The sequence below is a fragment of the Sinocyclocheilus grahami genome, unplaced genomic scaffold (assembly GCF_001515645.1).
Source record: "Sinocyclocheilus grahami isolate Dianchi unplaced genomic scaffold, SAMN03320097.WGS_v1.1 scaffold76.1, whole genome shotgun sequence".
Taxonomy (NCBI): domain Eukaryota; kingdom Metazoa; phylum Chordata; class Actinopteri; order Cypriniformes; family Cyprinidae; genus Sinocyclocheilus; species Sinocyclocheilus grahami.
In genome coordinates, this window is record NW_015505255.1 from 209,469 (window position 1) to 218,550 (window position 9,082).

A 9,082-nucleotide genomic window follows, 5' to 3' on the forward strand; every position below is an offset into this window, starting at 1 on the left:
GAGAGAGAGAGAGAGAGAGAGAAGTGTGTGTGTGAACCTGTGTCAGCGCGTCTCTCTACAAACATGTGAGTTTAGATACTTAAACAGTGATTTTACCCTCTCCTTGCTGATGAATATGTAGCAATTCAGTATCTAAGCTATTTTAATAATAAAAGTCACAGGGCAGGGTTCACAACAAGTTTGTGTCCTCCTGAATGTTTGTATGTGTGTGCAGAGCGATCTCCGATCTCACAAACCAAAATAATAGACATGATTTTCTCAGGCCACATGTAAAATCATATGAATTATTATAAAAATTATAAAAATTAATATGTATGGATGACAGTTGATTACAATGATAGTTCCGTTTATTCCCCTCATTATTAATAGTTTCCCCTGTGGGATAAATAAAGTTAATAGTTCTATATCAATAATACTTATTAACATTGTTATATATTATCCCTTTTATAGTATCATAGAAATATAGCATAGGTCAAAAACCAACAATAATTTTTTTTTTCACCATGTTTCCAGTTTTCTGCCTCAGGTCCAAAAGAAACGTAAAAAATTTACAAACTGAAAACACTAAATACTTTTGTGATCTATTTTCATTCGTTGTTTTCAAAAGGGAAACACTGACATGGATGTTTACAGATCAGAGGTCACCTTTTTAATTCCAATTGGAGAGATAGAGATTTGTTTGTCTTTATTATTATTATTATTATTTTGTGCTGTATTATTGGTTACTGTGTTTCTAAAGGCAGCAATAAATAACACTTTATTATCTAAAGATCGTGTCCATGTGATTTTATACATTAATAATTTTGTGAAATGGATAAATTCATAATAATCGTCATAATCGTGAAATCGTGATTATTTCTCAGACAATAATCGTACCAACAAAATTGTTGCATCCCTAGAGCTGTGTTTATGATAAATGGGATCAGCAAAGGTCCATGAGGTGCGATCTAACTCGGATCGAACTTAATGTGTGGGGCTGAGGAGGACTTCAGTTGTCAGATTGAGAGAATAAATGATAAAAAGCTTAATTGTTAAGTAGTGTTGGGTTGCTTACTTGTGGTGCTTTTCCACTGCGTGGTACGACTTGGCTCGGCACGGCTCAGTACGGCACGGCTCGGTTCGGCTTGGTTTGCGTTTCCACTGCAGTTTAGTATCGCTTTAGAGTGGGCGGGATTATTCACATGTCATTATAGTTGCGCCGCCTCTACTGCCGCGACTCCTAAAAAACTTTTTCATTCTGCGTCGCCCCATCAAGCTCTCGCTGGATCCGCTCCTCTGCTATCAACGAGAGGAACGTCTGTACTTCCTCAACAGGGGAACAGCCACTTTTTGGTTGTTAAAAAAAGGTGCGCTCGTTCAAAACAGTTGTGTTCGATGCTTCGCTGGCTGTGCTGATTTAAATCTAGCGGTTCTGTTGTGTTTGTGTCGCAAATTCAGTGACGCAGGTAGTGACGATTCTCTCTGGCCAATCAGTGATCAGCAGAGTTTACACATCACGTTTTGGTAACGGTACGGTTCACTTGGAACCCCAACCGAGGTGGTACTAAAAAAAGTACCAGGTACTGTACCCAGTGGAAAACCCCCAAAAGTGAACCGTACCGAGCCGTACTGTGCCGTACCATGCAGTGGAAAAGCGCCATTAGACTATGTAATTGTGAGGTGGCTGAATTTTCTGGCTAGGCATAGCAAAACTCTGGCAGAGCCATGGGAAACTGTGCTTACTGTAACAGAAATGAAATAGAATATTAAGATAATAAACTTATAAACTTATAAGAAGTTTGCTTGCTTGAGTTTGATAGGTTCTTGTGCCAGTTCTTCCGTCGTTTACTTTAATATTTTCTCTCAGAACCAAGTTTCTCAGGTTACTTGGAATAGAAATTGTTCTAACTAAATTTGTTTGATTTTCACATCAATGTTTCTTTGGAAAGGTGTATTTGTGATGCTTTGAAACATTACTAACTATTGAACAGACTGGTGATAAGGTCCATGTTGACTCTGTTTGAGAAGTCCCCCCACTCCAGACCCCCTTCTTTCACTTCACTGCTCATCCAACAGCCTGAGCTCAGGCCAAGTCTGCATGTTGCTGCCGTGACAACAGCCGCTGCTTGTGCAGCAGGTTTTTGGAAATAAGAGGAGGCAACACAATGGCGGGACTGTTGAGTGTGAGCGGTCATAGTAAAATCAAACTCATTTACATGAGCCCTGATGCAGGAAGAATATAGCCTCCTCTTGAGAATATACACTACCATTCAAAAGTTTGTGTTCAGTAGTTTTTTTTTTGGAAAGGAATTAATATTTGTGTTCACTTCTGATTATTTACGATTTTTATTTGATTTATTTTGGAAACATGTAAACATGCATTAGCATGTGTGAAACGCACCAGTGGATTGGAAAAGTTTGTTTTCCTTGTGCAATGTGGATTTCCCAGTTTTTCCACCCCCAAAAGCCAATGGATACTCTATGTAATTGTGAGGTGGCTGAATTTTCTGGCTAGGCATAGCAAAACTCTGGCAGAGCCATGGGAAACTGTGCTTACTGTAACAGAAATGAAATAGAATATTAAGATAATAAACTTATAAACTTATAAGAAGTTTGCTTGCTTGAGTTTGATAGGTTCTTGTGCCAGTTCTTCCGTCGTTTACTTTAATATTTTCTCTCAGAACCAAGTTTCTCAGGTTACTTGGAATAGAAATTGTTCTAACTAAATTTGTTTGATTTTCACATCAATGTTTCTTTGGAAAGGTGTATTTGTGATGCTTTGAAACATTACTAACTATTGAACAGACTGGTGATAAGGTCCATGTTGACTCTGTTTGAGAAGTCCCCCCACTCCAGACCCCCTTCTTTCACTTCACTGCTCATCCAACAGCCTGAGCTCAGGCCAAGTCTGCATGTTGCTGCCGTGACAACAGCCGCTGCTTGTGCAGCAGGTTTTTGGAAATAAGAGGAGGCAACACAATGGCGGGACTGTTGAGTGTGAGCGGTCATAGTAAAATCAAACTCATTTACATGAGCCCTGATGCAGGAAGAATATAGCCTCCTCTTGAGAATATACACTACCATTCAAAAGTTTGTGTTCAGTAGTTTTTTTTTTGGAAAGGAATTAATATTTGTGTTCACTTCTGATTATTTACGATTTTTATTTGATTTATTTTGGAAACATGTAAACATGCATTAGCATGTGTGAAACACACCAGTGGATTGGAAAAGTTTGTTTTCCTTGTGCAATGTGGATTTCCCAGTTTTTCCACCCCCAAAAGCCCCGGGACCATTCAGTCAGATGCAGTTTGACTTGTTGTATTTAACCCTCCAGCCCACACTGAATTCATAAATGTGTCTGAGATGTAACTATGCAAGTCGCACTACATGAGAAAGTTTGTAGACCGGAGAAACAGCAGACACAGGGGCCGTAGAGATGCTAGAGTCAACGCCAACATGGGTACCTTGTGCAACTGCCTGCCGCTGGGCCGTGTAAACAAGCAGGATGTTGATCGTGAGGAGACAGAGATTGAACTGGAAACTATCAGAGAGGAAGAGGATGAAACTGCATCAGCGGAGGAAAGGTAATGAGTATATTATACATAGTAGGTTAATAGTTTTAATACTCAAGGGCAAAGTAAACCGCTGTGGTTGTAGGATCAGAATTAATCAGTTCTGCTGGTTCTCTAAGTTTTAACAAACTGATGGCGAACTCTCAGAATCTATGAATGATTATTTCTCATTTTGCCTAATGTGCTAGTTTATTATTTATGTACTGTTACAGTATTTTTCTTTAATATTTTGATTTAGTTTTAATTTTTTTATTTTGAGTTTATTTCAATTGTAGTTCAAATTTGTAGTAATTTTGTTGTGCTTTTGACATTTTAATTTGTTTAATTTCAGTTTTAGTAATTTTTTTCTTAAACGTGCTTTATTTTAGTTGGTTGCCAAGGCAAGTGTTTTTTTTATTGAAGTTTATATATATTATTTTTCTGTTTGATTTCAACTTTATTTTAATTAACGAAAACTATTTTTTAATAGTTTCAGCCTAGTGCTGGAAAGTTGTTCTATTTTTCTCTAACTGAACACAGATGTCAGGCCTCCTGCAGCATTTTGTCAGGAGAGATTGAGCAAATAGACATGACTGCAGAACTGCAGTTTTCTCTCGCCTTAACTTTACACATAAAAGGAGTTGCTGAGATGACTTGAGCTTGTAAACAATGTCTTTTCCTCTCTGCTCCAGCCATTTCAGTCTGCGGGGTTTAGAATGAGGAATTATGTTTTTCAGACCATGAAGCTGGCCTCCTTTTTTTAAAGGAAAAGAAAATTCCACTGGCTAATACTTGGGGTTTTGTTATCGAACTATGATCTTCACAATCTTACGGGTGCGTGTTTGAAGAAAAGCCTCAAATATTTAGTTTAATCCGAATAGCTGGGTTGTACGTGGTGTTTTTATACAAAAGGTGCAGATTATGTTTTTGTATTGAATGTTTTTCTCTTAAAGTGTGAACAAAATTTCCAAATTGGGTTTTTACGATTTTGATACCATAAATAGTCCGGGCTAGTGGTCGACCGATATATCGGCCAATATTTGCCATTTTTAAAATATCGGCATCGGCCGATAAGTTTTCCTGTTTGGCCGATGCGTTCGAGGCGGGACTTTTATTTTGATGGCGCTGAGAAAGACAGCGGCTGGGCACTAGTGATGGGAAGTTCGGATCATTTTACCAACTCGGACCTTTGAGTCTCGTTCAGCAAAATGAACGAATCTTTTTTCGAGTCATTTCGTTCATTTTAGCAAAATATAATTCACGCTACAAACAATACAAAACTGCTATAAGAAACAGAAAAGATTAATTTATTGTTTACCTGGGGCTTCAGTCAGTCTATGATTAGCTCACCTCACCTCACCTCTTATCTGACAAGTCTTCGGGTTTGAGTTGTTCGTTCATCACGTGACAGCCCCATAAACTTAACCAATGCAGTCTGAGCCGGAAAGAGAATTGATTAGTTCATCTCTCGAGTCTTTGGGTTTCGAGTCTTTCGTTCATCACGTGACAGACCCATAAGCTTTAACCAATGCAGTCTGAGCCGGAAAGAGAATTGATTAGTTCATCCATCGAGTCTTTCGAATCGTTCGTTCTTTTGTCACGTGACGTGACCGCATTGGATAGAGAAATTAGTTAATTTACAAGCTTCCTTACAAATGGGTGCATAGTTATTATTATTATTATTATTATCATCATCATTATTATAATTATTATTTACTCTTACCGTTACGTGATGCGTTTCTGGTCTCAAATTGTAGCTTTTTACTTCTTACAGTTTATAAATGTGTGAATTTCTGTCATTATTGTTGCGAAGCATCAGCAGAGTCAGGATCCATTTGCAGCTTTTATATTCCACTACAGAACCTATAGGATGTTGCGCATGCGCGACTGAACGAATCACTCCCCAAGACGACTCGTTCTTCCCGAATCACATTAAAAATGAACAAATCATTCAAGAACGACCCAACACTAAGCACACAATGCTCACATTCTCCGGTCAGATAGAACGGTTAAACAAAGGAATTAAAATGTATACAAAAAGTCTTATAACGACTGCTTTTATATTGTTAGTAATAGAAAGGCAAACATTATAATACTTTGCCGTCAGCATTCAGCAAATACGCATTTATAAACCTTTGATTTGATGTCTAATAAACATCCAATTTAAAAAACCTTGCAAACTTAGTCGAATCCAGGATCTTGTGAAGTGTGTATGTGTATCCTGCATGATCTATGGTCCGTGCAAATTGAATGCGGACAGGAGGAGAGTTCAGCTTCACTGGAGATGCGCGATCGACAAACTTTAAACTCGTGATTTTAAATTATGCTGCGCTTTATGCATTTTCCCACTGTCATATTCATGTCATTTTCACTGTGTGCTGTATGTAAAATGAGTATTACCTTGGCTTTATTTGAAAAATATTATTAATGCACACAAACTTCCCAGAATACTTAGTGCCCTGTTGGTTAGTGTTTACTTCCTTTTTAATTATATTTTTATTAAATATTTATTTATATGTGAAAATACTTTGTCATCTAAAGTATAAGTATGTTTATTTAACAGATGTATTTTTTAATCAATTGTTAAATTATCTCAAATTTCTTAAATATTAATTAAAACACATAAAATGATATCGGCCATCGGCCAGCCTGCTTTCCAAGATATCGGCATCGGCCTCTGCTGTCAAAAAACCAATATCGGTCGACCACTAGTCCGGGCTGTATTTTACATAGAAGTAGGAGCACCCTGATGAATAAAAAAATCTATATGCCCTCTCTAAAATGGTATGGAGGACCATTTGTCTTTTTTAAAGCTATTGATGACTACTGCTTTGACTCCTCAAAGAAAACATTACACTGAACCATATGTGTAATTAGTCTAAATCATAGACAATCTCAGGAGGATGTATTGTCAGAGGAGGCAGGTGAATGCTGTATTGCTTTCTTAGGAAGGTCATCTATCCAGAAAAACATTAATTTCCTTTTGCTACCTGGGATTTATCCAAGTAACATTTGAGAGAGCAGTTTTCCTGCAAGTGAGTTTTTGTTGGGGCAGGACTTTAGTGTTTTGTAGTGCTGTGTCCTGTGCTGGAGTGATTTAAAGACATGATTTACAGAGTTCAACAACAACCTTTTCCTCAAAGCATCTGATAATTGATTCTAGGAAGCTGAGAGGAGAAACATGAACCAATCAGTATTAGCAGAACAGTTATGCTGAGTCAATGATACTTCCATCTCCGAAGGCTGAGGAAGCATACATGTCTTCTCAAATCAGTGAGTAAAAGCATGCTTGTCTAGTTTTGTATGGCAGAGCTTCTGCCCGTGACCACAAGGCTCCACAGTGAGCAGTGAAGTTGTCCAAATGTTCAAAAACGGACAACCGCACTAAGACCACATTTTGAGTTGAAGCGATCAGTCTGCTGTTAAATTGCATGCTATGCTATTCATTAAAACCCCAGTCATGTTGTTTGTCACATTATAATGACCAGAACTAGATTTTTATATTTTCTGAATGAAATCTGAGTAGTAATTGCATATGTAAAACCACAGGGCACTAGAGTAGGTTGCTGTGAATACTGCATATAATAGTGCATTTTTCAAGGCTATTCTAGGAGCTCTAGGAATCTCTTTAATAATAATAATAATAGTAATAATAATACTTTTTTTTATACATTTTCGGGTGCGCTCACGCTCCTCTGTAATACGATTGGCTCAGCTTACACTTTGGGGAAACACTGCTCTAGTTCTAGTCCATAACTCATTTTATTGTCCACCAGGTGACAATGTTAAAGGGTTAGTTCACCCAAAAATTTAAATTAGACTGTTTTACTCACCCTCGATGCATCCTAGGTGTATATGACTTTCTTCTTTCAGACGAATCCAGTCGGAGTTGTATTAAAAATTGTCCTGGCTATTCCAAGCTCTATCATTGCAGTCAGCGGGTGTTACAGTTGAACAGTCCACAAGTCATCCAAAAAAGCGGATGCATTCATAATAAATGTGCCTCACACGGCTCCAGGGGGTGAACAAAGGCCTCCTGTAGTGAATCCATGCGTTTTTGTAAGAAAAATATCCATATTTCAAATGTAATAAACACTTTTCTCTCACCTCTGGTATCTGTCCTAGAATGCCTCGAGGGTGAGTAAAACACAAGCTAATTTTCATTTTTGGGTGAACTAACCCTTTAAGTCTGATAGCTTACAGTAATACCACGCCTCATCAAGCCACAGTATTTGAACTATAATTCATATCTTTAGCACAGATTGTGTGGGAAGAATTACATACTGAAGTGTGAACAGTAGTAATAGTAACTAAGTAAATACATTTTTGTCAGTTGCTCAAAAAACATATTATCAGTGTTGAAATGTTGCTACTTAATATTAAAAAAAAAACATTCCATTATATTGGTACTTATTTTCTCTATGCGCTTTTCTGTGCTTGTGGAGAACATTTAACAGTAACATACTGTCTTGATTTTGCATACTAAATATATCCATACATTATCAAGTTTGACTGCTCTTCATACTACACTGTAAAAAGTAATGAGTTGAACTTACTTGGAAAACCTGTGGAAACTGATTGCCTCAAATTTCTCAAGCAAATTAGTTGATCATTTTTGAGTTAATAAAACTTACTGTAACTTTGTATAGGTAACTTGTGTATATGTATAGGTTACCAGAAAACTTGAGTGTTGCTAACTCAATTTGACAAGTTCAGCCAACTTAGAGATGTAAGTTAAGCTTAGTGCACAGAACTCAAACAAAACAGTTCTCTTAACAAGTCTGCTTTGTTCACATTACTAGACAAATGTGTGGAAACTGATTGCCTTAAATTTCTCAAGTAAGCTGTACTCAAAACTTAAAGTTGTTAATACAAAGACAGAAAACAGATTGTTAGCACAACAATAGGGCATTTATTTGTTTAAAACAATGTTACTTCAAGTCATTATTTTTTAGGCATGCTATTAAATCAACAATTTAACACTGTAAGAAAAAAAAGGAAATAAATAGAAAAAAAACCCCATCAACATCCCTTTTTCTAAATCAATAATGATCAATCATGACCAATTACACTGAAAAATGCTCCATCACGCCACAATGACATCTTTCTACATCAGAAGATTTTTCAGAGATTGCATTCTAGGTTCAGCCATTGAATGAAATCAAAGGTGTACTTCAGTACTGGAGGATACTATAATTTCATAGCATAAATCCAAGTCCAAAGAGCAGGCATATCTTGGGGAGGATTTTCCAGATCATCCAATACAATTGTACCTTCCAAAAATATTGCAGTAGATGTGGCATTAAATGCAGTGAGTTAGGTATGGCTCTAGAGTCCTCAGCTCAGGGATCACGCTCAACAGGCCGACTGACATCTCTTCTTCATCATAGTCCTAGAAACAAGAATACAATATGACAAAAATAAGTAATTACATTTTAAGAATACATATTCAGGTTAAACATTTGCAAACAAATTAATATCTGTGTATAAGGTTTAGATATAAAGGCCTTTTCAAACGGAGCACAGCAGTGGATCCCAGATAAAAAAAAAAA

The 9,082-nt window shown here is 37.0% G+C and overlaps 1 protein-coding gene and 1 long non-coding RNA gene across 2 annotated transcripts in view; one reads left to right on the plus strand and one right to left on the minus strand.

The window, feature by feature from the left end:
• The window catches only part of LOC107586006 (pleckstrin homology domain-containing family A member 7-like), a 119,515-nt gene that overhangs the window by 17,926 nt on the left and 92,507 nt on the right, over positions 1 to 9,082 (plus strand). The gene's annotated exons all lie outside the window — the stretch shown is intronic.
• LOC107585939 (uncharacterized) overlaps positions 8,597 to 9,082 on the minus strand; it is a 15,747-nt gene continuing 15,261 nt past the window's right edge. Inside the window, exon 3 of the long non-coding RNA XR_001609304.1 lies at positions 8,597 to 8,922. This is a non-coding gene — a long non-coding RNA (uncharacterized lncRNA). The remainder of the gene's footprint in view (positions 8,923 to 9,082) is intronic.